This window comes from Chiloscyllium punctatum, chromosome 47, assembly GCF_047496795.1.
Source record: "Chiloscyllium punctatum isolate Juve2018m chromosome 47, sChiPun1.3, whole genome shotgun sequence".
In the NCBI taxonomy this organism is placed as follows: Eukaryota; Metazoa; Chordata; class Chondrichthyes; order Orectolobiformes; family Hemiscylliidae; genus Chiloscyllium; species Chiloscyllium punctatum.
In genome coordinates, this window is record NC_092785.1 from 32684625 (window position 1) to 32707338 (window position 22714).

Genomic DNA, 22714 nt, shown 5'->3' on the forward strand with positions numbered 1-22714 from the left:
ACCCTCGAAGTGATCTCCCAAGCGAGTGCTGACTGCCTCTTGGTCTTTGATGAGGGCCTGTCTGTGTTTGGCTCATATTTGGTTCACTCCCTGAGTACTCAGGCTGTAGATGCCTTTGACTGAGCTAAATACACCGCACACATTGTGGCTGTCAGTGAGTCACGGATTCTCCTGCTGACTCTCTCCACCCACCTTCTATTCTTTAGGTCATGGGTTCTTTGTTTCACCTCGGCCTTCAGTTGCATCTCCACCTGTTTCCTTTAGGTGGAGTTATGATGGAGCTGCAGATTCAGGACGACCTCACGTTTGCAGTCTTGGAGATCTCGGCCTCCACACAGTTGCTGACCTGAGAGGGGTTTTGAGTGGATCAGATGTTGTGGGCACTCTGTGACTCAGGTATCTTGGTCATCATCAGGTCGGCTGTGAGGCCCTGCCTGCGAAACACTTCCTTCAGCTGGATGGCGGTAGTTTGAAGCTCGTGAGGAATGAGTCTTCTGTCTCCTTCATTAGGTCTGGATTCAGGGCAGAGGGACTGACGGCTGTGATGTACTGCTTCTAGCCCAGGGTGTGTCAGAGGGTCATGAGGAGCTCATTAACCCCACAAGGGGATTTGTTGGAATGTCTGACTAGTTTGTTTGTCATGGGGAAGCCGATCCTATGGAGACAGTGTTCTGTATTTGCTTTTCCCGAAGAAAGTGTAACCGCCAACTAGTTCTTTAAGTTTCCTTTCTCTTGCCAGTCATATCCCAATCACAGCGATTATGCCAGTGTTGTTTTGCTGGTCAATGGCAGCAGTGTATCATTCATGTCAATTGGTGTTGGTCTTATCCATCAGGTTCCTGATGTTCCAGCTCCCAGATTCTTTTGGGGGTGGAGCAGGGTTAGGATGGAAGCGGCCTGTTTGTGGATCCCTTTAATGTGGAGTGGTCACTGCACACCAACCACCATTTGGTCCCAATGGAATGAGGTGTGGAGGCAATTTCAGGGAAATTCCAAGAGAACTGAAGACCAGGCTCTGCTTTAGGACACTGTTGGATTTCTTTGAACAGGGACGAGATAGATTGCTGTTATCTGATTAGGGGGAACAAGGAACTTAAGATGAAGCTGACCAGCTAATATTTCCTTCTTTTACTGAAATGCTGTCTTCTGAGTTCAAAGAGTCTTTAATTGAATTTATCAAGGTATGTTTGAAACATCTTCTCAACAATCTAAATTCTGTGCATGTTGAGTCTGCCAAGAACATGCAAGTATCTCTGTGTGTCATGGACATTGCATATAAGTTTCAAAACACAAAATTCGTGTTGACATCAATAATCCATGTGTGTATTTTTTAATTTTACACAACAAGCAAAAAGAAATCCATTGGAAAACATTGCTGTTTTTATTTCAGAAAGACACCAAAGTGCTGGTTTTCTTTTTGTTGTGCGTGTGTGTATGTGTCTGAGATCATGTAAGGAGATGATTGCTCATGTTTCTTTATTACTGAGGTTTTTGTTAATCAAGTATTACATCTTCATTAAATAAGTTGTGTTTCGATTACAAATTACTTGCATTTATTAAAACAAGTCTGTTTTATATATCTTTCTTATTTCAGCCTGACACAGACCAGATGTTTAATTTCTCTCTGCAGGATTCCCAGCATCCGAACTGCTCTTGGAGCAAACTTATGTGTATCACTGCCCCTGTTCAGTTTCTCGTCATTGGTAACTGTCAGGTTGTTGATAATCAGGGCTTTAATAGCAACAATGCTATTGAAGCACAGTGATCAAGAGGTCGATTCTCTCCTGACGGTACTCGTGTGGTATGAACATTATTTGCCATATATCAGCCCAAGCTTGAATATTGTCCTGGTCTTGCACCATTTGAGGAGAAAGTGAGGACTGCAGGTGCTGGAGATCAGAGCTGAAAATGTGATGCTGGAAAAGCGCAGCAGGTCAGACACCATCCAAGGAACAGGAGAATCAACGTTTCGGGCATCCGCCCTACTTCAGGAAGAAGGGCTGATGCCCGAAACGTGGATTCTCCTGTTCCTTGGATGCTGCCTGACCTGCTGCGATTTTCCAGCAACACATTTTCAGCTTGCAACATTTGGACATGCACTGCGTCAGGAATTGAAGAGTCATTGAAAGTGGACTCGCAGGTAAATAGGAAAGTGAAGAAGGCGTTTGGTATGTTTTCCTTCATTGGTGAGAGCATTGAATATGGGGGTTGAGTGGTCATGTTGAGCTGTATATGACATTGGTTAGGCTACTTCTGGAATATTGCGTGCAATTCTGGTCTCCTTCCTTTCAGAAACATGTTGAGAAACTTGAAAGGGTTTCCGAAAATGTTTACAAGGAGTTTGCTAGTGTTGGAGAATTTGAGGAAAATTGCTGAACAGGCTGGGGCTGCTTTTGCTGGAGTATCAGAAACGGAGGGATGACGTAATAGAAATTTGCAAATTCATGAGGGTCTTGGATAGGCTAAACAGACAGGGTCTTTTCCTTGGAGTGGGTGAGTGCAGAACTAGAGGGTATTGGGTTAGGATGATAGGGGACAGATATAAAAGGGACCAAGGAGCAAATATTTCATGAAAATGGTGGTGCATCTATGGAATGAGCTGCCACAGGATGTGGTGGAGAAAATTACAATTACAGCATTTAAAAGAGATCTGGATGGGTATATGAATAGGATGGGTTGAGAAGAGCATGGTCCAAGTGTTGGAACATGGAACTAGGTTATCTTAAGCTATCTGCTCGGCATGGACGAGTTGCACGAAAGGATATGTTTCCGTGCTGTACATCTCGATACTCCATGACTCACAATTGTGCTGTATGTTTTACAATCATTCGTGAGTGTCCTATTTGATGCAACAAATGTGATTTTGAAGCAACTGAAGATGGTTGGGCCAATGACACTACACTGATCAAGGGTAAGACTCCTTGATGCCAGATTCAGTCAAATGTGAACTTTGTGTCAAGGTTTGTCACTCTCACCTCACCTCTGGAATGCCTGTCTTTTTCTATGCCTGCACCAACCGTTTTTATTAGGTGAGGAGGCAACTGGCCTTCGCTAAAACCATACTAACCGACTTTCAACATGGCCCATCTTTGCAATTATCACTTTAGAGCGATCCTTTCCATCACTTTGGTAATCATGGAGAGTCGACAAATAAGGTGGCAAATGGTTCCGTTGAGGATTTCCTGGTAATGATACACAGAGTCATAGAGATGTACAGCACAGAAACAGATCGTTCAGTCCAAGTCGTCCATGCTGTCCAGATATCCCAACCTAATCTCGTCGCATTTGCCAGCGCTTGTCCAGCATATACCTCGAAAACCTTCCTATTTATATATCCATTCAGATGCCTTTTGAATTCTGTAACTGTACCAGCCTCCACCGTTCCTTTGGAAGCTTAATCCATGCACACATCACACTCTGCGTAAAACGGCTGCTTCTTTATTGCCTTTTAATTAATTCCCTGCTTACCTTAAACCTGTGCCCTCTAGTTCTGGACTCCCCCACCACAGGAAAAGACTTTGTCTATTTACCATAACCACGCCCCTCCTGATTTTATAAACCTCGATCAGGGCACCCTGAAGCATCGATGTTCCAGGAAAACATCCCCAGCCTGTTCAGCGTCTCCCAATAACACAAATCCTCCAACTCTGGCAACATCCATCTAAATCGTTTCTGGCCACTTTCAAGTTTTACAAGAACCTTCCGAAAGGAAGGGGACAAGAATTGTATGCTAAAAGTGGCTAAACCAAAGTCCCGTACAGCTGTACCGTGACTGTGCAACTGCAATACTTTCCGACCAATAAAGGGAAGCATACCAAACGCATTCTTTACTATCCCATCCAATTGTAAGTCTACTTTCAAGGAACAATGAACCTGCACTCCAAGGTCTCTTTGTTCGCCAACACTCCATAAGACCGAAGCATTAAGTTTATAAGTCCGGCTATGATTTGCTTTTCCAAAATCCAGCACCCCATATCTATCTAAATTAAACTCAATCTGCCACTCCTAAACCCATTGTCCCGTGCATTCAAGACCCCATTTTACACTAATGTAATCAACTTCGCTGTCAACTCAATCTCCAATTTTGGTGTCATCTGCAAATTTACTAACTACATCCCCTAATTTCACATCCATATCATTTATATAAATGATGAAAAGTAGTGGAATGAACATCGATCTCTGTGTCACAGACATCTAAACTGAAAAACAGCCCTCTTCCACAGCCCTTTGTCTTCTGCCTTAAAGCCACCTCTGTATCCAAATTGCGAGTTCTCCCTGTATTCTATGTGACCCAACATGGCCTACCATTCTACAATGGGGAACCTTGAAAAATGTCTTACTGAAGTCCTTATAGATCACATCCGTTTCTTAGCCCTCATCAATCCACTTTGTGATTTCTTCAGGAAACTCAATCAAGTTTGTGAAACATGATTTGCCATGCACAAAGCCATGCTAACTATCCCTAACCGGTTCTTGCCTTTCCAAATACATGTAAATACTATCCCTCAGGATTCCCTACAACAACTCGCCAGTCTTGGGAAATATTCTCCATCGTTAGATAAAAACCAATGCTTTAGCTGTCCTGGAATAGCTTGCTTCGAAGCCGCATTACGGAATAGAAATGCAAAAATGTTTCCCAGGCGATATGTATCATTGACTCCTGCCCCAATAAAGTTTCACTGTATGAAATGAAACATGGTCCAGGGCACCTCCTATCGATTGCCAATGATCTGCACACACAAGATGCCTCCCTGATGACACATCTTGAAGTGGAACCACTTCGAGGAAACACTGTGGGAGAAACGTCAAAGACAGCGGATGGGAATCTCTCTTTCTATCTCTCATACGATCTCTCACTATCAGAAGTCCTCCTGACCGTTCTGTTGAGAAAACTTAAGGAACACTGTGTAGTACTTTCATCGTCAGACGACCTGCAAACTGTTCCTGTCTGTATCCTCCTAAAGTTTGCTATGATTGTCTTACCTGTTCACTGCCCCCCGGTTCAATTTGCATGTCATCTGCAAAATTGAAAGTGATATCCCAAGAACCCACGTGTTGTGGTTATGGTGAGTTCAGGCAGGTGGACCTCCTAGAATATGAGTCCCCTGATTGGGGTTGTTAATCTGGTACAAACAGGTAACCCTATGTAACAGATAAAAGAAAACGAGTGTCAGATGTCCTGACGCTCTGAGAGCTGTCTCTGAGAGCTGTGTCAACTACTTGCCCCGTGTGAATAAAAGGTGACGTGATTATGGGATATCACCAAGTCCTGTAATGTTCTCAATATAAGCTGCCACCTGTAAGTCTCAGCTGCCAGATGCACACGTTGGGATGTTGTGCATGTGACTATTGTAAATTTCAGTCTGTTATTTTAAAGGATCGATCCTGCGATGCCAGTGCCACTGACCTTAACCTTGAAGTGTAATTTATCACAGACCTCCGCAGGAATTAGGGAAGGAATATGATAGACCTTTCAAATATAGTGAATGTCTAAAATGAAGACGCTGAACCTTTCTTATATAATGTCCATAATTGTCAAGAATCAGCAGAAGCATTGTTCTCCAGTCTCTGTTCAGATCATTTATTCCCATCTAGATGTTGAACTTGGAATGGTTTGAACCATATAATCTACACTGCTCCCATTTCCAGTACTTTTCTTTTATTTCTTGTATCTCAGTCTTCATGAAATCTCAACTGAAATATGATCTGCTGAATATTTTCAGGATTTTAACAGAGGGACACAGAAGGAATCATCGTAGTTCCAGAGAGCTGTTCAATGATAGAGAGAGGGGAGAGAGACAGAGAGAGGGAAAGGGAGAGAGAGGGAGTGGGAGAGGGTGAGAGAGAGAGAGAGAGAGGGAGAGAGAGGGAGAGGGAGAGGGAGAGGGAGAGAGAGAGAGAGAAACACGGCTGGTGGCAAGTTGAACCTAACGATCGCCTTCCTTCTCTACATCTCACATCAGTTGTACAACCAATTGTGTTGACGGATTCTGACTTATGACATTATGATTCAGGGAGTGACAGGTATACAGTCACTAAACACAGTCAGGCCTCAGACACAGTCTTGAGAAACGCCAGCAGTGAAGTCCTGGAGTTTAAATGGCTGGCCTCCAACAAACCCACCAGTCACATGTAGACCAGACCAGGTCCAGACAGTAGTTTTCTTTCCCCAAAAGGACATAAGTGAAACAATGGGTTTTTACAACAATTGCCAATAGTAATATTAGAGGCACAATTCCAAGGACACATTAAACTGAAGTTCCGGAAGCCATCATGATAAGACTTGTCAGAGGTGGTCCTGCAGATTTGGGAGATTAGAGTCAAGGTTAGAGTGGTGATGGAAAAGCACAGCAGGTCAGGCAGCATCTGAGGAGCAGGAAAATCGATGTTTTTTACAAAACCACTTCATTAGGCCGAAGGGCTATTGCCCGAAACTTCGATTTTTCTGCTTCTCGGATACTGCCTGACCTGTTGTGATTTTCCAGCACCACTCCAATAAGACGACCTGAGTCCATCATAATACTTTGTAAGTATCTGAATATTTCGAACCCAAACGTGATACATTTGTTCCAATGAACAAAATAAGGGTTTTCTGTTTTGTTATTTAACATTGAGTGTAATATTAATTTCTCATGATTTGATTTCTACCAAATGGGAATGTAGACATAATGGGGCTGGAAACTGCATTTAATTGGATTGACTGTGCACAATTGTGAAACCATTCAGGTTGCCTCTGATTGTGATGGGTTCGTGTATTTGTTCAGTGGGAATCTGAAGGAATCATAGATAAGCTGAGTGAAGTGTTTTCCTGTGCAAAGGAATGGATTGGTAGAATGGTCGATGAATAATATACGTGTGAGAGGCATATGTGTCATGCGTGTGCATGAGTGTGTGTGTGCAAAATGCCTCATTCTTCCACATTATGAGTGTTTTATTAAGAATTCTTTCTCTCACTTAGCTTTAAAGGGCGTTCGAATGTCTTGATCCTCCAGGTGCTCTGGTTTCATCCCACAATTCAAAGATGTGCAGGTTAGATGAATTGACCAAGTTAAAATGCCCATAGTGTTCAGATAAGACGAGGTTAGGTGCATTCGTTGGGGCTAGGTGTAGAGTATTGGGGCGGAGGAGTGGGCCTGTATGGGTTGCCCTTCGGAGGGTCGGTATAGACTTGTTCGGTGGAAGGGCCTATTTCCACACTGTCGAGATTCTATTCTATACAGTAGGTTTGGCGAGTGTAAAAGTGGACAAGTCATGAGGTCTGCGGGAGCTGTAACCAAGGAGATGATGATGGCAATTACCAGTACTGTGATCAGATTTTTGATTCCTCTTCAGCTTCCCAATGAATCAGAGGACTTCAGCACAGTTGGTGTGTTTCCACTTTTCAAGAAAGGTGGTGGAGATTGACCTGTTATTACAGTGGTTAGCACTGCTGCCTCATAGCGCCAGAGACCCGGGTTCAATTCCCGCCTCAGGCGACTTTCTGTGTGTAGTTTGCACATTCTCCCCGTGTCTGCGTGGGTTTCCTCCGGGTGCTCCGGTTTCCTCTCACACTCCAAAGATGTGCAGGTCAGGTGAATTGGCCATGATAAATTGCCCGTAGTGTAAGGCAAGGAGTAGATGTCGAGGGATGGGTGTGTTGCGCTTCGGCGGGCGGTGTGGACTTGTTGGGCCGAAGGGCCTGTTTCCACCCTGTAAGTAATCTAATCTGTAAGTAATCTAATCTACACGTCAGTGATTCCCAGTGCACGGGAAAATATTAGCGAAAATTCTGAAGGAGAGAATTGATCTCCAGTTTGAGTGGCAAGGCTAGATCAGTCAGTGTGGCTATGTTACAGAGATGTAATCGCTCACAAATCTGGTGGGATTTTTTGAGTAGTTGACCGTGTCTGTCGATGAGGGTAGGGCAACTGATGCAGTGTATATGGTTTTCACCAACTGATTTGACAAGGCAGCACACGGGAGATTGATAACTAAGGAAGAAGCACATGGCATCCACAATTAATTAGCAATGTGTTTCTAAAATTGTCTCTGTCAGAGAAGGCAGTGGGCGTTGATAGAAGGCTGGATGTGTAATTGGAGGCTGGTGCTCAGTGCAGTGGTGTACTGCTCGGATGAATGTTGGGTCCCTTCCTGTTGGTGATATTCATAAATGATGATGAACAATGTTCCTGTTTGTGCATACACACGCGCACACGTGTGTGTGTGTGCGTGTGTGTGTGTGTTTGTGTTTGTGTGCGTCAGAGTATGCTTGTGTGTCTGCGAATGTGTGTGCTGTCGGGGCTGAGGGTGGGTGGGGATGATAAATATGTTTGCCATTTCACAAATATTGATCAGATGTTTGACAGTGTGGAAAATATTCTGAGGTGACAATCAGAAATAGATAGCTTGGTGAAATGGGCAGATCAATGACAGGTGGAATGTAACCCTGATAAACCTGTAGGTGATATGCGTTTTCAGAAGCTTCACAACAAGTCAGTAATCAATGAATAATATGACACTCGGTCGGGCAAAGGAACCAAAAGATCTTGAGGAGCTTGTTGAAAGTTCTCTAAAGGTAGCTGGACTGGTTAATAGGGTCGTTCAGAAGGCGTATATGATGTGTGCCTTCACCATTTGAGATAAAAGAGCAGGGAGGTCCTGTTGGAGTGAAGATTTATAACCCGTTGTAGGCCCTCTTGGTCTTGGGACTCGTCAAAGAATGACTAGGAGTACAATCTGTTGAAAGCAAAGTTACCAGTTTAATAAATTAATAAATAGAAGTAGCTTGGGGTAGATTTGCCCAGCAACACGAAGGATAAAAGTGTCTGTAGTCCGTAGAGAAATTGTGCAAATACATTTGACAATTACACATCCTGGGAAAAGGATCTTAATAGGCAGAAAATTCCAATCAACTGTAATATAGTGACATGATTGACGACAGGCTAATCCAATGATATTTCAAGGGAAGCAGATTATTATACACATGTTTAGTAGTTCAAGGTTACCTCCAATACGAAATCACTGTCTTATAATTCATATTAAGAAAATTCATTGTAATCTCTTCTCTTCTGTTCAGCTGAACTCAACAAAGCAGCAGCATAAGTTTAGAGTCAAGGTATTACTTTCAGCCATTATGTTGTGTTATTTTAAATATTAGTGCAATCATGTTTATCGTAATGAAGTTGGTTGTGGTAAAGCAACCCACAAAGGGTTTGAATACCAGAGGTAATAGAGACACATTCCTCCTTAAGGGATGTGGGGTCCATCATGGAAACAGTGACAACTGATACATTAAGGCATAGCACGGGGATAATTTTAGGCAATTTTACATAGGTACACTTCAATCCGTGCACCCCCATCCCTTACTGCTGTAGCAATTTGGATAGGATATTGCGGCGACATTTGAGCAAGTCCATACTCCTGTAAATACTTTAGAACTATTCGATATGCCCATGTTACGATTTGGAAGGATAAAAGATGGGCAGGGAGTCTATTGTTGAAATAAAGGCATAACTTCATCCTCTCCAAATATGTTATTAATGGTTTCGAGAAACAAATTGTTAGTGAAGGATAGCATCCCACCTTTCCTCTTTTACTGCATTATCTATCTGAAAGGGGACATGGATTACCAGAGATGCCCATAGTACAAATGAATTTAAACTGGCACACAACACCTTTAGAGGATAAAGACAATTTAGAATTGTTCTGTAAATGAACTGGTCAATCTTTATGATGCAGTTGACCACTGCATTAGTCATTCTTGGTAACATTCAGTCTCTCGGCTCACAAGGACATCTTCCTGGCAGAGATGGTGCACAGTCTCTTGTTGCTCAGGATCGCACAGGTAAACTGTCCCTTCTTGTGCGTCAAGCTGGCAATGGCATGTCCACATAGCCGGGCAAGTTCGATCTTTATTATCTCCACCCTTCCACCCCCCTTGCAAGTGGCTTGTCTGATGAGCTTGCAATGATGGAGATGGACTCAGGCAGAATGTTCGGCGACTTAAGCAACAGTTGGGCTGGTGAGGAGGACCTGGAGCGTAGGAGGCCGTGGAGTGTCCATTGTAATTAAGGAGAAACCATTCCCTCCTTGTAGTATGTGTATACAATATGCACATCCTCAATTAAAACATGCAGCAGCAAAGAAGTACCACAAAGTAATGTAGTAGGAGTCACCTATATTCTGGTTTGAATATCGCGGGATACACTATTTGAGGCCAAATTTGTCCCCTTCAGCAGGCCAGAATTCCGAAGAGCAATTTGAAATTAATAATTCTCAAATTAATTCAACTCAAGAAACCCACTTGAGTAAATATATAGCCCACACTGGCAAAGAGCTCATTCATTTTAAACGTTTCACTCCAGATTCCCTTTGTACCCAGTATTTTCTTACTTCATATGGAGGAGCCTAGGCATGGGTGAATTAAGCAATCCTATTTTCATAAAGCCAGCTTTGCTAAGAGGTAATAGTCTTCGAAATTCTGCTGTGAAAAACATCAATATTACCAAAAATTTAGATTAGTTCCACAATATATTGTATTGTCTTTAAAATCATACGTCAACTTCGTGCCCAATCGAATGGCCCGACCTACAGCTGCAGTTAACAGTATTTAGAATTAAGTGCAACAACCAGATTGTCATTTTGAGCAGAACAGTTGGTGATGAGTAGTTGGTGGGCAATGCTGTCCCCAAATTATAGGAACATGACATAAAGCTTTCAAACCACACTGACATTTTCTAATATTGAGTTAACCTTGAATTTGGACATTGGTACAGTCTTAAAATTATAATCCATCACTCTTCAATTTCAAATGTCTAATTGAAGATAATAGCTCAGCCAGACACTTCTCCGTTCATCTGACAGCCCCGTCCGAAGAGAAATCAAATCAACCAGTGTGCATTCATATAAGCTGCATACACAAATCAAAGACATTTAGGCTTAGTGTCTATGTATGAACTCAAATCACTTGATAATTCAGTCAGTAGCATATTTATTATAATATAAAGTGCCTGTATCATTGCAGAAATGGTCATTCGCAAATTACTTCCGAATTTCTAAACGATATGGAAAACGATCCAAACACTAAACCTGCTTACAGTGAGTAAGCAATAGATAAACCAACCTTTACATTGTGAATTGTCACTGAACAGACAGTCTCACTCCCCCGTGATTTCATACCTTTCCCACAGCTGCCATACCCGTCCTTATTCTGTGTCTAATCCGGTTTGCTGGTGACCCAATGGGATCAGAATATTGCAGTGAAAGCCGGCCTACTTGGCAGCTGCATATACTTACCCACTACTTTCGAAACAGTATCAGTTTTATAAGCATGAGCTAAACAACTTGAAAAGCGTCAGATTTTTTGGACAAAATGGCATTACTATAACACTGCCCCCTTGGTGGGTTACAAATCTTCAATATTCCCACAAAGCTCCAACATCGTGGATCATTTTAAAAACACATTGAAGAGTCTGTGTATATTTATAGATTTTCCTTTTGATCGGATGAAAGCAATGAGGTACATGAGGTAGGTTCCGCTGCCAGTGGTTATCCTGGTTCCAATCAACCATATCATGGCTGGCATATGGCTTTTGGGATGGTGAGGGCGCTGGATATAATTTGGTTTACCTGTAACTTGTCATCATGGTTCAATCTTCCAATCACATGCAGAATGTCTTCAACTGGACAGTAAGGTATCTTTCCATTGTTTAATTAACAATAAATTAATGCAGCCATGTTTTAAGTTAGCCATGAGGCAATAAGACAGGTCACTGACAATGTGCAATGGAATTTAAACAAGAGACCCTGCCAATGAAATTGGATTGGGGAAAGTACAATTGATTATTTTAAATAGTATAAAGAACTATAATAAAGTAATGAATAAATGAATCATTATCTGTAATTCAGTGTGGGAACCTAACTAAAACATTTTTAAAAACTGTATTCTGCTGCTTTATCCTTGTTATTGCATCATTCTCTTCCCTTCTGTGGTTGATCTCCTTGCCTCTATTTTACTTTTAACCTTATTTAACCAATTTAACAATTTATGTTTGCCTAACTTTAAAGCCTGTTGCTAACTAGACATTTTGGAATATTAATTGTCATAATCTGAAAGCTAATCTTCGGACTTGAATTGTCAGCGAATCAAAAATTGCAAGAGAAGAATAACGAGATAGGTGATTTTTCTCTTTCAATCTATCACATGGCTGTGACATTATGGAGCCTGCGAACTCCATGGCAATGGGGCCGTGATGCTACAAAAGAAATAGCGATTGATTTACCACCTTTTCCTTGATGTGTTTGGCTGTCCCTATTGTCCAAAAGGTGGAATTCTGGGTGACAGCGGTGACTGCTTAAGTCAGGCAGTAGTCCTTTTTCATTTGTTAGGGACAGCTAATGATGTGGATAGAATTCAGTCTGGATATTGAGTGGAGTGTTACCAAGCACACTTTGCCCATTATTGAGTGGGGATCCAGCTGAAGAAGAGTCTGGAAAACAAGTTTTCATTTATTTTTGTGGATTTTGGAGGATCAACAGTCCTCTTTTCTTGTTTTGAGAGCAGATCTCCTCTATGGTAATATACCTCAGGTCATTATTTTTACAATATATATCTGAGTAACATGAAGCATGTTATTTTCTTTCAGTCATCAATATAAATTGAAAATTCCTTTTTTTCAGCTTTTAATATTTAAAAAAGTAAGATATACACAGTTCCCAACATTGATATCCACTATAATTACCCGAAAAGTCCAAGATTGGTCCTGACCAGTCATTGCACGTTTACAATGCTAAAGGTCGTGAAATAACTGAAGCTGCCTCAAAAGGTTTTGTCTATTCAAATGAAAAAGCAAACTTCTCATGCATGAATAATGGCTGAATCCAAAGACACAGATATTACCCATCGGGTTGTAATTTTGTTAGATGATTTATCACAATCTAATATTGAACTGAAACTTCAATAGTCATTGAGGGAGGGGAGTCCTCAATAAGACTACAACTGTCCTTATCAATGATCACCAATAAAACAAAGCAGACCTAAACTTAAGTGGAAACAAGCGAGTCTGAAACAAAAAAATGTGATAATGTGGTCTTGCTGCTTATTAAACTGATTTGAAATCGAATAAGGTTGACTTTCTCGTATGGATTAAAGGTATTAGTTAGAAACTGACAACGGGGCAGTCATGGTAAAAACAAATACTGCAGATGCTGGAAACCAGATTCGAGATTAAAGCACAGCAGGTCAGGCTGCACCTAAGGAGCAGGAAAATCATTGTTTCGGGCAAAAGGCCTTCCTCAGGAATAGAGGCAGGGTGCCTGCAGGGTGGAGAGATAAATGAGAGGTGGGGGGGGGGGGGGCGGGGAGAAAGTAGTATAGAGGACTTCAGGTGAATGGGGTGGGGATGGATACTGATGAATTGGGGTGTGGATGGTCAGAATGGAGGATGGGAAAAGGTAGCAAAGATTACAATAGCTGAATCGTGGTGGGGATGAAGGTAAGAGGTCAGAGAGGAGAGTGGAGTTGATAGGTGCAATGGAAGATCTGCAGGTAGGGTAGGTCATGAGAGCGGTGCTGAGATGGAAGCTGGAGCTGGGGCGACGTGGGGGAAGGGCAGTCATGATCTGTAAACTGAACAGGAAATAATATTTTATTTCATAATCACTGAAGGATCTTTAACATTAAAATAAATCATGTTAAATTTTCAAAATGCAAATCAGATTCAAAAAAGTCATGGATCTCGAGCTTTTTCACATAATGTCACTAACGTTGAGGATGGATCATCTGTTCTATCTATGCAATTACCCATTTTAAAATTACTTCAGTTTTATAGCAACTGTTTAAAGAATAACTCACCAATCAGAATTCCACAAACGTTAATGTATTTCGCAAACTCTTTAAAAAAAAAACTATTTAATCCATATTTATAAAATACCGCAATATTTTCTTTTATTAATCAACTTAAGTATTGATTTTCATGGTATTATTATTAGTTATTAACTGATTATTAATTTCCAGCCCTCCTTTCTATCTATTACAGGCAGATAAATCTTAGTCAATATACTTTAAATTAACATCAACCACCTGTATTAAATATCGGAGTCACCTGCCCCAGTAAGAGCCACAAATATCGGGGGGGCCTCCTGCCTCTGTAATAGTTAACTGCCTGTATTAAAGTGTTGAGACCACCAGCCTCCAAAAACTGCTGAAGATCCAAAGATTGGAGTTTCTTTTTAAACCAAGAAATGAACGAAGTTCGGGAGATTCAGAGTTCAACACTCTCCTCGGAGTTCAGCAACTTTCGGAAACCACTGTTCTAAGTGCAGAAGCAACCCCAACGTCAGTCAATGTATTCCTGCCCCCCGCCACCCACGACCCCCATAGTCCCCCAGACCGAACCCTTGCTAAATGGGATGCTTTTGAGCTGGACTGGAACATAAACAGCGAGGGTTCATGTCAGACACCACTTGAATGAGAGGAAAACCAAACGCTCTTAAAATGTTCACATCTGGCCGGCCGAATTCCTCAACACTCAATAGTGAAAGACATTTTACTCTTACACCGCTGTTAACGACCTGTCTGAGCTGAAATTAAACATGGCACCAAAATGAAGATCCAGACACCTCAAGAGAGGCCTCTCGTTTCGTGATCCGTCAAAAGATTCAACGGAATGCGGCCTGGAAAAAAGTAAGCGTCATGAGTTGATTGAATGAAGGCACCTTGATGCAATTCTGTTCAGGAACACAAAGGCTAAAGCTTTTGTGTTCTGTGGTGAAGTTGTGCAATTACCTTGGAAAATTAGAGATTATTTGTATGTTTTTAAGAGATAGTGCAGCCTTAATTACAAGAAAAGACCAATCACATTTAATAAGATGACATGATTTCCTGCAGATTAACCCAGTGATATTTGCTGGGAAAGGGTTCTTAATTACAAGAAAAGTCCAATCAACTGTAATAAGGTGACATGATTGACAACAGGCTAATCCAATGATATTCCCTGGGAAAGGGGTCTTAATTTATGTAAATGTCCACGTCACAGTAGTGGTTCAATGTTAGTTCGAATAACACATCACTGTCTTGTGAAAAATCCATTGTTCTCTTTTATCTCTGAATACAACCAAATCATCAAAGCATCAGTTCAGGTTCACAGAGTCAAATTATTGCTTGCAGCCATTTTGTTGTGTTATTGTAAATTGAAAAATCATTTTGTGTTTGATAAAAATCTGCTGATACTTGTTGCTTCTGACAACAGCTAAATTCAAGTTTTGGATCCTCTGGTGTGGTGTTAAAGCGGCAGGCAACTGGAAGCTCGGGGTCTTTTTGGGGGACAGGACGTCGATGTCCTGCTAAGTACCATTCCGTCTACGCTCTGTTTTCCCAAGTGTATGGGAGACTGACATAGTGAGCAGCGAATGCAGCTGACTAAATTGTGAAAAGTGATGATAAATTGATGCTTCACCTGAAAGGCATGTTTGGGCCCTTGGATACTGAGGGGGGAAGAGGTAAATTGGCAGGTGGTACCTTAGGGGGTTGCAACGGAAGGTGCCAGATGGGTGTTGGGGCTCTTAGGAGTGAAGGAAGAGTGGACCAGGGTGTCCCACAGGAATGATCACTGCGGAAGTTGGAATATGTGTCTGGTGATCGCATCTCACTGGAGATGTTATAAATGGTGTCTGATGTTTTTCTGGATGTGGATGCTGGTGGTGGGATGGTAGGTCTGGACATGGAGAAATCGATCTCTGTCGCAAGAGGGGTAAGGGGTTGATTGTGTAAGTGTGGGAAATGGTTCAGACACAGTTAAGAGATCTCTGGTTACAACGATTCTATGCAGTTGGGCAGTTAGGAGCTGACAGTGGTGACCATATTTCCACCATTTCTGATCATTAATACACCCCCACCCCCGTCCTTACCCCCACACCAAAGACAAAGCCAGACACACCGGTCACGGTCTGAAATCAGACACGGGCCACGGGATGCGAGTAACACAGGGAACAACTTTAATCACGACACAGAAGCAGTGGCTTAGGGCCCATGCAGACACATCCAATCACGAAAGATACTGCAGTTAGCCTCAGGCACAGCCTCAAATTAACCTTGCGGTCAATTGAAATTGAAGCAGCAAACGTGATGTTGTCTGCAACCCATAACAATCTCGACTTCATCAGTGAGACATGTTTCAAATCTGCACACCCCTCCGACAAATGTACATTTCCGGGAACGACCTGGAAAGCAAAGACGAGAAATTCATTGAGTGCTGCAGTCAGGGGCAAGATTTCACCTCAGCCCTTGAGACCCCTGAACTTTAAAGACATATTTCTTGAAGTCACTGATGGGAAATCGGTCCAAAATGAACAGAGTCTAATCCAAGGGAGGGGAACCTGTCGATTGCAGCAATGCTGTGACATCCATTGACATGGAATGGCCTTAAAGGTTATAACCTACTGCTTATTTATTTCAAAAGGCAAATAAACATGAAGTGTTTCAGAACTGAAGTGGATTGTTCACTCAGGGGAAAAGTCTGCCAAAATTCACGAACTGTACAAGGAATTCATGGTAGACTGGTGGGACTATCACTGGACGGACATCTAAGACCATCAAGCTCATGTTCTGTAGAGCTGCCTTTCAATCTCATCGAGAAAGATGACGAAATATGAATTATATCCAAATAATCTGATGTCAAGTATGAAAACGCTGTTGATTGTCCGGGGGAGGGATGCTGGTGGTGAAACAAGGGAATAGCTACTTCATTAATATTTTTAAGAGAAGGAAACCTAATGTCATTACCGGCTCTGATTTACACGAGACTCCAGATTCATTCCCAAATGCCTTCTGGGCAATAAGGAATGGACAATAAATCTTGGCTTAGCATCCCACGAGCAGTTATCGTACATATAAACTGATTAATTTTAAACGCTTGTCAGCTAAATCCAGTGAGTTACAACTTAGTCTTCAGAGAGATGAGTGACTTCAGTCTGCCCTTCTGAATGTTTGTGTACATTGTTTGAGGATAAATTGACTCACCGAGAAAGGGAAGATGTTGTTTCATGACTTCATCAGCAGTGCCTGGTTGCAACATCACAAAGGCCACAAGAACAAAGAACAGGACAGTTCTCATCTTCCCCGGACTTTCTGCTGCACTATGAGTTGTCCGGAGTGTGGGAGCTTCATATATGTTTCACAGGCTGTCCCACAGTTAATAATTGCAAAACCACAACACAGACAGAATCTGTGATGCACATGTGAAGACGTCATTTCAATTATGAGTCAAACAATAACACACACAGATACACAAATGTGTGCTTAAACAACCAGACACAGGCACAAAACAATATATACACATATACATCATCAAAGACATATAGAACATAGAACATAGAAGAATACAGCGCAGTACAGGCCCTTCGGCCCTCGATGTTGCGCCGATCAAAGCCCACCTCACCTACACTAACCCACGATCCTCCATATACCTATCCAATGCCCGCTTAAATACCCATAAAGAGGGAGAGTCCACTACTGCTACTGGCAGGGCATTCCATGAACTTACGACTCGCTGAGTGAAGAACCTACCCCTAACATCAGTCGTATATCAACCCCCCCTTAATTTAAAGCTATACACACACATTAAATCATATACACACATATACACAATTGCAGATGAACATACACACCCACATATTCACAAATGCACATACACACACACACACACACACACACACACACACACACACACACACACACACACACACACACACACACACACACACACACACACACACACTATCTGGACGAATACAATGGTATGGGATGGCTGATATTTGGGCAAAAGGCAGTATTCAGCTGCTGGATTGTCCACAGCAAAACAACGGCTACTGTGTGGGGTGGCTGAAATTTGAATACTCAGCAGTCTGCAATGTGTGTGTTCTCTGTAGTCATACGCCATCGTCAGTAATACAAAACCTACAGTGTGAGATTACTACCATATGACACTCAGCAGTGTCTACCTTGTGTACTGCCTACAGTGATGCAGCATCTACACTGTGGAACAACTGTGATTTGAACAGTTAACAGTGTGAATTCTGTATATTGTCTGTCGTAATGCAATGTGTACAGTGTGGAAAACTGATAATTGAGCATTCAGCTGAAGGCAGTCTTTGTATTGAACTGGCAAGTGCACAGTGACATGCTGGATCCATTTCAGTCTTTACTGTTGGACAATGCAGCTATGGATGAACTCTGAGAGACTGAATGGAGCCTTTTGCCGGTGAGATCCGCGTTCGAGTCAAATATTTCACAGACTGATCGACTATCCAAACTGATCAGAGACTGTTTCCCTCACGTCCCTGAAATGGAGTTATTTCTGTTCATGGTGTCCAGCTCCAGGATTTTAGCCTCGGGTTCTGGTTTCCCTGAGGAGAGATTAGGTTCCAGCGAAGACTCACCCACTGGGTTACTCTTAAAGTCTGAACAATGAGAGGCATGCTATCCAGGGCTCTTGTCGTGCCAAGGAAGTATTCCTATCTTTGATCCAGGAGGTCTGGGTTCATTTCCCACATCTTCTCATCAAACCGAGGGCACAGAAAGACAATTTGAGTATTCAGCCATGATTTGTTTTGGATTAAGAATATTTGCTGGTTGTTGAGGCCATCATTGACCTGGCGAAACACAGCAATCCATTGCATTTGTGTAGATTTGGTGCTTTTTTAAATCTTTGAGCGAGGCGGGGAGATGAGGCCATTGATTCTGTTTTCCTGATTGCACTGTTGTGCGCATCTTGTCTGCTTCCATATCTACTTCCAACGCTGCCTGGCATGCCTGAGTAAGTTTCCAGCTCCGCTTCACACTCATTCCCTTCTGTGGATGAGTTCCATACCTCTAGGAATTCCCTGGCTGTTCTCTGTTTGGCATGGCACTCATCCACAGATTCAATCAATGAGTACATCGACCTCGATTCAATATATCTGCCACTGCAGCGGACAGCTGTAACTGACAACTGGAAGTGGCAGATTCAAACCACTATAAATGCCAGAGGAAACATCACAGAAGCGCTTCACAGGAGGTTCCCAAGCACTGAGGATTTCACCTAGACAGGGGATGCAATGTCTGCAACACAAATTCCCAGCTCGGCATACAGAACCACAACAATTGAAGGTTACAATTAAATAGACTTGAAAGCAAATTTCCTCATTCTCCAACTCAGCCTTCTCCCAGTTTCCATCTCTCCCAGTTTCTGAACCTCCCCCAGACCCAAACATTTCTTGAAAGCACACCTGTAGCTTTACTTCCCATGCTCTGTTATCAATAACTACCTCTCAACCAGACCCAACTTTGTCATGAACTTTGAGATCTGACTGTGTGCAATTGTCTTCTCTCCCCTATTTAAACAGTGGCAACACTCATTAAAGATTACATGTACGTCCAATATTCTAAGATGTCCTGGGATTCTGGAAGGTGTTGGCAGTTATTTCCTTGAGATCTGCACCTTTCCTGATCTGTCCCCTCCTCGACAGCTCTGTCTGCTTTTATCTCTCTCCACCATTCTTTTTGTTTCTATCGATCTGCCTGTCGCTATCTCGCTGCTTCTACCTGATTATTCCCTCTCTCTCACTTTCTCTCCCTCCCTCCATTTTCCCAATTCAATACTTCTTACAATCTGTTTTCTGGTTCTCAATTAATTTCCCTACCTTCCTGAATGGCTCCGTATCACCCTCTGTAAACACTCTTTAAATTTTCCATCTTCATATCATTGCTGTTGCATTAATGTTGTCATTGGTAGCTCATTTGGCGGGATTGCACTGCCCAGTGATGCCAATAATAAAAGTTGAATTCCTGTTCCAGCCGAGATAACGTTCAAAAGAGAGAAGATGAGGAGTAGGCAATTCGGCCCCTCAAACCTGTTTTGATATTCAACAGGATGATGTGTGTTCAAACATTCCTCCTGTCTCCATAACCTTTGGTTCCCCCGTCTGATCGAGAATCTCTCTCTCTCAGCCTGAAAGATATAGAGGAATTATGGCCCACATGGCTCTCTGTCACAAGGAGCTACAAATATTTTCAATCCTCTGAAGGAAGAACATCTTCCTCCACTCAGTCTGCAATTGGAATTCCTTCATTCTGAGAGTCAATTCCTTGTCTCCCCAATAAAGGGGAAGCATCCTCTCAGCATATTTCCTGTCAAGACCCTGAAGAATCCAAAATATTACACGTGAGATCACTTGTCAATCACCTAAACACCAGTAAATAGAGTCCAAACTGCTTTAGCCTTTGCTCAGAATGCAAACTCTGCATCCCAAGAATCTTCCCAGCATAAATTCTTTGAACTGCTTGCAATGAAATTATGCATTTCCTTAAACATTGTGAACAGATGTGGTCCAAATGGTAAGACTTCTATACCTAATCCTGCTGCCCTCTTGAAGTAAGGACCAACATTCCAATCACCTTATGGATTATCCGTTGCCCCTCTGTGTGAGCTTTCTGTGAAATGTGCACAATTTCCACTAAGTGTCATTTTGTTGCAGCTTTCTCCATTTAAAGACGGTCAACTTCAATTCTTATACACATTCTACTCCAATTCAAACTGTTTAACAGCTGTCTAATCTATGAATATCTCTCCACAAACTGCTGTATCCCTCTTATGACCTGCATTTCCAGCCATTGTGATGTCGTTTGCTATTTTGGAGACAGGATTTTCACTTCCTTGCTCCAACTCATGAAGCCCCTGCAGGTCCCACCTTCACAGTCTCTCCCCTCGCCTGGGGTGGGATGACACATCTAGTTAAACCACCACCAGCTGTCTTCCAATGGTTACACATTTCTTGGAAGCCGCTGTTGTTTCCTTCAACATTTACCTCTGAAGCGGAACCAGTCGCCATCCTGTCTGACTCTCGTTCTCAAGCTGTTTGGAATCTTGCCTTCGCTGTGAACAAACAGTTTACTCCCTGCCTGACTCACAGCAAGAAAGGAGGAAGGCAGATGATATGTTGGTCTTCATTGAAAGAGGATTGGAGTTCAGAATTGGGATGCTCACTGACGTTCTCCAGGGACTTGGTGAGGTCACTCCTGCATTATTGTGTCTGGTGTTGGTCCCCCTACCTCAAAGATGACATTCTCACAATAGACAGAGTGCCCATCGAGACTGCTCCACCACGCAATGAGATAATCGCTGAAATGATCATCTTCAAACCCAATTCCCTACCTTTTCCCCATTACCCTCCATTTACTTCCTGATTAAAAACCTCTCTATCACACCACATGAACAGATAGTGAGTTGATGGATTCAGACGATGAGCAGGAAGATGGGATTAGAGGTGAATGGCATCATGGTCGGCAATGAAATGGTGGTTTGAATGGCCTGATGTTCTGTTGCACTCATCGGAATTCCCAAAGTGCTCGTATAATGTTAACGCATGCAAGACAGTGGGCCAAATGCTGGGAAATGGGGCTAGAATAGGATGGGATTACTTGGGTGGTGATGGCCAAGTCATATTACTGTCGTTCCGTTCGTCTCTAGTCCCAGGTAGCATTTTGAGGATGAGGTTCAAACCAGGCAAGGGCAGATGCTATTTGAACTGAACTGATGAGGCAGAGGCTGGAATCAATGTCACAGACTTCCCAGGCCAAGCTACGGCTGTGTCTGTCCCCTCAGGGAGTCGTTTATGGTCCATGGGATCCTGCAGGAGGACAGAAATTCCGGGCGAGAATTCAGAGGTTTCATTCCCATCTCAGCTAACACCAGCCACTGATGTGTGTCACAACCTCCACCAACAGCTCGATGGAAGATTGTAACGAGCCTGCGCAATCCGCCCCTTTGCATTCCCAATGAACAGTGTCAATGGTCTGGCCCTTTCGCACGTTGAAGATGGAGGCTGTGATAGTTAACTCTTGAACCGTTTATTTGTTCATATAATACGCCACGGTGCTCCTGCACCTCACACTGTGGCTGGGTAGTGATCACCAGAGGATGGTTAAAGCATTGAATTAGCTGATTCTGTCCCTGATCGTGGCCAAGCCTATCGCTGCCGATGGAGACAGGGAATCCTGGCTGTTGGTGGGAGGTGAGAATGTCTTTCAAAGGGGAATGTGAGCAAGGAGAATGCTAGAGAAATCCCAAGCCGGGTCTGACAGCGTCCGAGGAGTGAGAGAAACTCTGCTCACATTTCCAGTTAGATTCTTGAAGACATTCTGAACAAGAGTGAGAACAGACTGGAAACGTGAACTCTGTTTCTCTCTCTGTCTCTGCACAGATGCTGCCAGGCCTGCTGAGTGTCTCCATCAGTGTCTGCTTCAGATTGTCAGCACCAAAGGATTTAGCCTTTAGTCTGTTGAGGTCAGCAAGGTATGCGTGGGGGAGGAGGTAGACTGGGCAAAAGCATAAAGCCATTCAACCCTCTCACCTCTGAATTCTGCTGTTTCACCTGTGTTTGTCCAGGCTTCATTTCATCACCTGCCTGCTTTGCTCACCTAACTCCACCCCCCCCCACCCAACACTGATTTCTCCGCAATCTCTTGCTGTCGGAAACATTTCCATGGATCTGTTCCCCATAGGATCTGGAGTCATGCACGTGATATGAATTGTCACAGGCCAGCATGGTTTCACAGGCAAATTCCATCCTGAATTACATTGCATTCCATGGTGCCTTATTATATATTCCAGATTCTTCATTTGTTAATTCGGTCTGAGTGCCGCATTCCAACGATCATCGTCTGCCAGTAATCACAGCTGAGAGGGCAGCTGAGAGACAG